The sequence below is a fragment of the Pteropus vampyrus genome, unplaced genomic scaffold (genome assembly GCF_000151845.1).
Source record: "Pteropus vampyrus isolate Shadow unplaced genomic scaffold, Pvam_2.0 Scaffold82, whole genome shotgun sequence".
In the NCBI taxonomy this organism is placed as follows: Eukaryota; Metazoa; Chordata; class Mammalia; order Chiroptera; family Pteropodidae; genus Pteropus; species Pteropus vampyrus.
In genome coordinates this window covers 5,983,750-5,991,856 of record NW_011888863.1, presented here as the reverse complement: position 1 = coordinate 5,991,856, position 8,107 = coordinate 5,983,750, and the positions used below count along the sequence as shown (strand labels likewise).

At 35.9% G+C, this 8,107-nt stretch overlaps 1 protein-coding gene and 1 pseudogene across 3 annotated transcripts in view; one reads left to right on the top strand and one right to left on the bottom strand.

Annotated features, from left to right (window-relative positions):
- The window catches only part of AMN1 (antagonist of mitotic exit network 1 homolog), a 43,650-nt gene that overhangs the window by 2,114 nt on the left and 33,429 nt on the right, over positions 1-8,107 (top strand). The window contains exon 1 of one of the 3 annotated variants that reach the window (XM_023532393.1): positions 3,195-3,241. The exons of the other annotated variants lie outside the window; for them this stretch is intronic. The gene's annotated coding sequence lies outside the window, so the exon portion shown is untranslated. Of the gene's footprint in view, positions 1-3,194; positions 3,242-8,107 lie in introns of those variants that run through there. 3 annotated transcript variants of the gene reach the window in all.
- On the bottom strand, positions 3,085-3,203 carry LOC111741902 (annotated as a pseudogene).

Genomic DNA, 8,107 nt, shown 5'->3' with positions numbered 1-8,107 from the left:
CCACCTCCCCTTCTCCCTGGCCCAGCACCTCCCCCGCTTGGAGGGAGGAGGGGGCTGCGCCTCTCTCCCTTCCGTCCCCTTCCCATCCCCCGACCTCCGTAGAGGTCCCGCTGCTGTTTCTCTTCCTAGATTCTTGATTTGTCATCCCTCGGTGAGGACAGTTGTGTCCAAGTGGGCTGCCCCTCTGTTTTCTGCCCTTGTCCGAATTCCCAGGCATCCTTGACAGCTCGACGCCCCGGTAGTTCCTGGCAGTGGCCTGTTTGTGACGGGAGCTGAAGGCCTTGGTGGAACAAACACTAAATGGGGCTGTCAAAAGCCTTCAGCGGTGTTTCACCCAGTCACTATAACTGGGATAAATACTGATTCTTTGAGGCAGCACGGATTCTTGACTGCGATTGTTGGGTTCAACTGCCAGTTCTGCCATTCACCAGCTGTATGGCCATGGGAGAGTAGCATTCTCTTTCTGTGCCCGAGTTCTCGATCTATAAAATTAGTATAACAGTACCTATCTCATGGAGTTGTAGCGAGTAATAAACTTAACTTATGTAAAGTCCTTAGAGGGATACCTAGTGTCAAAAGAAATTTCAGAGAGCTTTACTTGATATGAATGTTTCATTGGGAGAGAAACAAGTAGCTCAGAGACAGGTAGTTACAGGATGGTTTATAAAGTGACAACGAGGAAGTTGTTAACCTTTAACGATAGTTATTCCAATAGGAGTTTACAAACAGCAGGGAGTTCTTAAAAGTGATTATCCTATACTATTTTAGGAAGACTATTTAAGTTATCAGAGGTATTTACAAGAGATAACCTGTTAAATTTTGCTTTGTTCATGAAATAAAGTAGATTAAGTTTCACTTATGTGTCCTAACTGGTTTGGTTTGCTTGTGGGATTTTCAAGCCTGGACTCCATTTTATTTTATTTTAAAAACTTCTCCCTCTTGGTCATTCAGCAAGCTAAGAGTGTGAACAAATATATTGTTATTCTCGCTACCACTGTCGATGTAGTCATTGGGATCAATGGTCATGTAATCACTGTTACCTATAGTTGCCTAGTCATCTTGGACATGGGCGGTGAGATACTGAATGCTTCAAGTTGTCTGTCTAATCCTGGTAGATAATATTGGATGTGTGAATGGTTGCTGAAAGGCATTTAAAACTCTTGAGAGGCTACAATGCACTAGGGAGGTTAATATGATTGTAGGGAGAATAATAATAGCCAAGGATTGAAAAAAATCTCAGGAGCTGAGATTTAATCAATGAAATACATCAGTAGAAGAAGTGTTGCCTATTTGATGAAAGATTAGTATCTGATCTTTAAGATCTTTTAGATTTGGGGTAACAATTCTTGATTTATTACATGTAAACATTTTTTTACAAGTTACAGCACATGTACCTCCTTGTTGGGCAGTTAGGTTATCTAAGGCTATGCAGTTGTCTAATATAAGTTTGGCTAAAGAGTTCTATCCTAGAAGAGGCAAGTCAAGAAGACCAGAGGCCATTGCCCAGCATCCTGCTCCTAAATCAGCGTTGTCATTCAGAGAGAAGCATATCATTATCCCTGCTCCCAGCTCTGAAATTGTGGCTCAGAGGTTTTTCCAGGGAGAGAGGCAAGCTGCAAAACAAAGAATACCACAGTCTCAAGAAACTAACTTTATTTGAAATAGAGGGCAGGTGAAGTTCAAGCCTAAGGACTCTCAAAATCAATGGAGATTTTGATATTAAGTAATTATAAAGAGGCTAATAGCTTCATGTGAGAGGCAAGCTAAACATAGGCCAACAAGTTTACTAGAGAAAACCCAGGAAAGAGACATCTAAGAAGAGTCTTGAGATCAGAACAAACCTTAGGAACTAACCAAAGAGGAGTCCAAAGTGAATTAGATGACATTTTGGAGCAATTTATACTCCCAGGCATTGTTGAAAACATTAGAGCAATCAATCTGCAATGAATGATGGCTAACAGCTTGGTGTGATACCAATAGAGGCGTAATAGAATAATCAAAGAAAGAGATAGTCAAAGAGAGCCCAGCTAATACCACTGTCATCCCAGGGTGACAATACTTATGTTCAAGGCTATGCCCACCAAGGAGCAACATCAGAAGTTGCATACAGTGAGGGAAATAAACTTCACTAAAATAGTCTTGCCATGTCACTAAACAAGTAAACAATCACAAGTCAGGAGCGGGGGAATCTGTATTTAGATTTACTGCATTATATTATCTAAACAGTTTTCAAAAAAAAATTGGAAGATAAGCAAAGAAACAAAGTATGATCCATCCATACACAGGAGGAAAAAACAGGCAACAGAAACTCTTTGAGAGGACCCTGATGTTAGACTTCAAAGAAACTATTATAAATTAGTTCAGAGATCTAAAGAAAGCTATACTTAAAGAAGTCAAGTGGAAAACAGTTTGGCACTTCCTCAAAAAGTTAAACATAGAATTACATTACTGAGCAATTCCACTTCTAAGTATATACCCAACAGAATTGAAACTAGATAAACAAATACTTGTACACAAATGTTCATAGCAGCACTATTCACAATAGTCAAAAGGTGGAAAGAACCAAAATATACATCACCAAATGAAACAATAAAATGTTATTCACCAAATGAAACAATAAATGAAATGTCATTCAGCCGTAAAAAGGAATAAAGTACCAGTCCATGCTACAACATGAATGAACCTTAGAAACATTATGCTAAGTGGAAGAAGCCAGACATGAAAGGCTACATATTGTATGAATTTACTTATATGAAATATCTGAAATAAATAAGTCTATAGCAACGGAAAGCACGTTGGTAGTGCCAGGTACTAGTGGAAGAAAGGAATGTGGACTGACTCTTTAATTGGTACGGTTTTCTTTTGGGCTAATGAAAATGTACTAGATAGGGTGGTTGTTGTACAATATTGTGAATGTACAAAATGCCACTGAATTGTACACTTTAAATGATTAATTTTATGTTATGTGATTTTCACCTCAATTTTAATTTTTAATTTTTTATTTTTTAGGCAAGGCAACCCTTGGTTAACCTCACAGATTGCAAGGACCTTGTCAGCTTACAATTCCTTATTTTTCATTTTTTACGCTTACAGCACCTTGTCTTCCTAGGTGGTCTCCCATCCAAGTACTAACCAGGTCCGACCCTGCTTAGCTTCCAAGATCAGACAGGATCAGTCTTGTTCAGGGTGGCATGGCTGTAGATTCACTTCAGTTTTTAAAAAGGAAAATAAAAGAAGAAAGGTATGATGACATTGTCTCATAAAGTAGAGAATATCATTAAATAGATAGGAATTATATGTAAAAAAAGAACCAAATGGAAATTGAAAAAGTGCATTAATTGAAATTTTTAAAAATACTTTAGAGAGACTCAACAGAAGATTTGAACTGGCAGAAGAAAGAATTAATGAACTTGAAAATAAATCAATAGAAAGTATGCATTTGAAGAACAGAAAGAAAATAAGATAAAGAAAATGGAACAGAACCTTGGACAAGTATGAGACCTCATTAAGTATGTCAACATACATGCAATGGGAGTACTAGAATGAAGAGAGAGAAAGGAAGAGAAATCTTTTTGACAAGATAATAGCTAAAAGTCAGATTTAATGAGAAACATTAATCAACCCACCCAAGAAACTCGATTAATTGAAATTAACTCAGTGAATTTGTAAGGTAAACACAAAGTAATCTATACATAGAAATATTATAGTAAAAATGCTGAAGCCAAAGGCCAGAAGAAAATCTTGAAAGCTACAAAATAAAAATTACACATGTACAAGAGAACCCAAACAAGATTAACAGTGGACTTCTCACCAGAAATAATGGAGGCAGAAAACAGTGGGATGACATATTCAAAGTGCTGAACTAAAAACTCAGCTAAGAGTCCTATAACTAGCAAAACAACTTAAGAATGAAAAAAGGATCTGACTAGGCAGTTCTGTAAAGATGATACACAAATGGCCAACAAACATATACAGAGATGCTCAACACCATTAGCCATCAGTGAAGTGCAAATCAAAACCACAGTGAGATACTATTTCGTAGCCACTAGGATAGCTGTAACCAAAAAGACAGATAATGTCAAATGTTGAAAAGGATAGTATTAGAACCTTCATACACTGCTGGCAGGGTGTAAAATGGTACAGCTACTTTGGAAAACAATTTGGTAGTTCCTCAAAAGTGTATACATAAAATTATCCTATGACCCAGCAGTTTATGTGACCCAGCAATTGAACTCCTAGATATGTCCCCAAGAGAAATGAAAACAACATGTTTACCCAAAAATTTATACATGAATGTTTATAATAGCATTATCCATAATAGCCAAAAAGTGGAAACAATCCAAATGTCCATAAACTGATGTATGGGTAAACAAAAAGTAGCATATTTATACAATGGAATATTATTTAGCAACAAAAAGGAACAAAATGCCAGTATGTGTTACAAAAGGCTACATGTCATATGATTCCATTTGTATAAAATGTGCAAAATAGGCTAATCTAGAGAGACAGAAGTAGATTGATAGTTCCCTTGGCTGAGGGAGATGAGGAAGATTGGCAGGTTACTGCTAATGGGTTCGAGATTTTAAAGTAATGAAAATATTATGGCAGGATTATAAAGTACAGCAAAGGGAATATAGGGAATATAGTCAATAATATTGTAATTACCATGTATAGTGCCAGGTGGGTACTAGACTAATCAGGGAGATTACTTTCTGCTTGTGGGGAGAAGGGTCAGTAGGTAGCTTCTATTACTCAGCCCCTTCATAATACACCTCTACTTCAGAGTCACCTAGCTTGAGAGCACACTCTTCCAGGGCAGCTCACATTCAATGACAAGGATATAAAGTTCCAACCAAAAGTAGAATTCCTGTGGAAAAACTGTTATCTTGACTTTAATATGCACAGTTGTATCATTTGAATTTTCACTGTGAATATGTTGAAGAATCCTCAAGATGAATAAATAACATTAACTATGCTTTGGAATTTGTGAAAACTCATGGAGTCGCTATGGTTTGAAAGTTTTTGTAACCCTCAGATTTATAAATTGAAGTCCCAACCCCAAAAGGTAATGGTATTAGTAGTTAGGGACTTTGGGAGGTATTTAAATCATAACAGTGGAACCTCCATGAATGAGATTAATACCTTTATAAAAGAGGCTCCAGAGAGATTCCTAGTCCCTTCCACCATCTGAGAACACAGAGAAAGTTCTGGCTGTGAACCAAGAAGAGGACCCTCACCCAGCCATGCTGGCACCCTGATCTCATAATTCCAGCATCTAGAACTATAGGAATTAAATTTCTGTTGTGTATAAACTATCCAGTCTGTGGTATTTTTTTTTTTTTAATAGCCTGAATGGACTAAGACACAGCCCTTAAACGAATAAAATTCAAAACTTCACATGGGGATGCCTTCATAACACAAACAACATACGACTGTCATACAAAATTACTTTTAGAAAAGAAGAGTTAGCAGTCAAAATTTACAAAGCATGTAAGGGAAAAAAATAGCATGAAAGAGACTCAACAGGAAATAGAATTGACACTTCAGGAACTACAGATGATAGAACAATTTGAAAGGTATGTTTAAACAAATATATTAGAAATGTTCAAAAATGAAGGAACAGTTACTCTTTAAGGAAGAATACAGATAAAATAACAGATTTTTTTTTTTTTTAATTAAAAGCTCCAGGAAAGAAAAATGTAGTCATTGAATTAACAGTCTAAAACACTGGACTTTGATACATCCTGTCTATCTAAAATAAGACCTACTGGTTTCCCTTTCTCCCATACTTATTTACAGTTAGCTGAGTCTGGGACCTTGGTGGGTGCTATTGAGGTCATACTGCAGGATGGCTTTATCTTGCTACTTGGCCCACTGTTGATAGTAGCCTTCATTAAATGCTTTAAGAGACAAATTGAACAGATTTGGTTCAGCCTCTGTTGGTCAAATTAAGTAGCAGACAGAGTGATACAGTTATATAAATATTTGGGTTCATCCAAGAACATGTTGGGGTAGATAGTTTTGAGAGGCACTCTTCCATGGACCTGCACGTTCTTGCTGGATATGCCAAGAATACAGGGCCCTGATTATTCTTTACCTAGGCCATTTCTCAAGGTTGCATTTGCAGCAAGCAACCTTAAGGGTGAAGTGTTGTCTCCTTTCAAAAAAGAGTGAGCTTGCTTCAGTTTGCTATAGAAGTAGTGAATCCCCCAAACTCAGTGTTTCCCTCCTGTAATACAAAGTGCTGCATGGGCGAGCATCCATCTGGACCCACTTACCTTACACTGTAGGATTTGTAGGGCATGAGGAACCAACACAGACATGAAGCTCTGCATTACTGTTCTTGTCATGAGTAATAAAGTTCTTTTTCTCTGATCCAGCAATCTCATGTCTTCTGCCAGCATTCATGAAATGGTAATAGGCTAATTTTTAAGCCTGTAAGTAGGGCAAATTCTCGTACCCTGCACAATTCTTGACATATACAAAAATCAGTTCTTGGAAGTTTGTAAGTCAAAAGGGGAAAGATAAAACAAAAAATAGTTTTTTTTTCTAGAAGAAAACATAGAATATCTTCATGAACTTAGGACATGAAAGAGTTCATAACAGGACACAAGAAATACTTGTCATAAAGAGAACACTGATATATTAGATTACATTAAGATGTATTTTTCTTCAGAAAAATAAAAAAAGACTAAGAGTAAAAAGGCAGTTCACAGAATGGGAGATATATTTGCAACATATATAACCAATAGAAGACTCGTGTTCAGAATATAAGAGGAACCCCTACATACCATCAAGTAAAACAGTCAACCGAAAAGAAAACTTGGCAAGATATTTGAATAGATACTCCACAAGAGGCTATCTAACTGAACAATAAAGAAATGAAAATGTGAACGTCCTAAGCACAGAAATCAGACAAGAAAAAGAAATAAAAGTCATCCAAATTAGAAAGGAAGAAGTAAAACTGTCATTATTTGCACATCTCAATATATGATACTATATAGAGAGAACCTTAAAAATTCTACCAATAAAACAATTGGAACTGATAAATGAATTCAGTAAAATCTCATTATACAAAATTAACTAAGAAATTAGTTGCATTTTTATATACCAATAACAAACTATCAGAAAGAGAAATTAAGAAAACAATCCCATTTACAACTGCATCAAAGAAATAATAAAATTCTTAGGAATAAATTTAACCAAGGAGGTAAAAGACCTGTACTTGGAAAATAAATGAAAGTGTCCCATGCTCATGGATAGGAAGAATTAACATTGTTAAAATGTCTATACTACCCAAAGCCATCTATAGATTCAGAGCAATCCCTATCAAAATACCAATGGCATTTTTCACAAAACTAGAATAAATAATCCTAAAATTTATATGGAACCACAAAAGACTTAGAATAACCATAGAAATCTTGAGAAAAAAACAAAGTTGGAGGTATCACAATACCTGATATCAAACTGTACTACAAGGCTCTAGTAATCAAAACAGCATGGTACTGTAATAAAAACAGACACATAGATCAATGGAACAGAATGAAGAGCCCAGAAATAAACCCATGCCTATATGGTCAATTAACCTATGGAAAGAATATACAACAAAGTAAAGACAGTCTAGTCAATAAGTAGTATTGGAAAAACTGGACAGATACATGCAAAAAAATAAAACTAGACTGCCTTCTTATATTGTATACAAGAAAAGGTTCAAAATGGATTAAAGACTTGACTTAAATATAAGACCCCAAACCATAAAACTTCTAGAAGAAAACATAGGCAGTAAACTCTGATATTACTCTTAGTAATATTTTTTCTGATATACTTCAGCTGGCAAGGGAAACAAAAGAAAAAATAAAACGGGACTACATCAAACTAAAAAGTTTTTGCATAGCAAAGGAAATCAGCAAGACAAAGAGACAACCTATAGATTGGGAGGAGATATTCACCAATGATACATCCAATAAGAAGTTAATATCCAAAATTTATAAAGAACTCATACAACTCAACATCAAACAACAAAACAATCTAATTAAAAATTAGAGGACCTAAATAGATATTTCTCCAAAGAGGACATACAGATGGCCAATAGACATATGAAAAGATG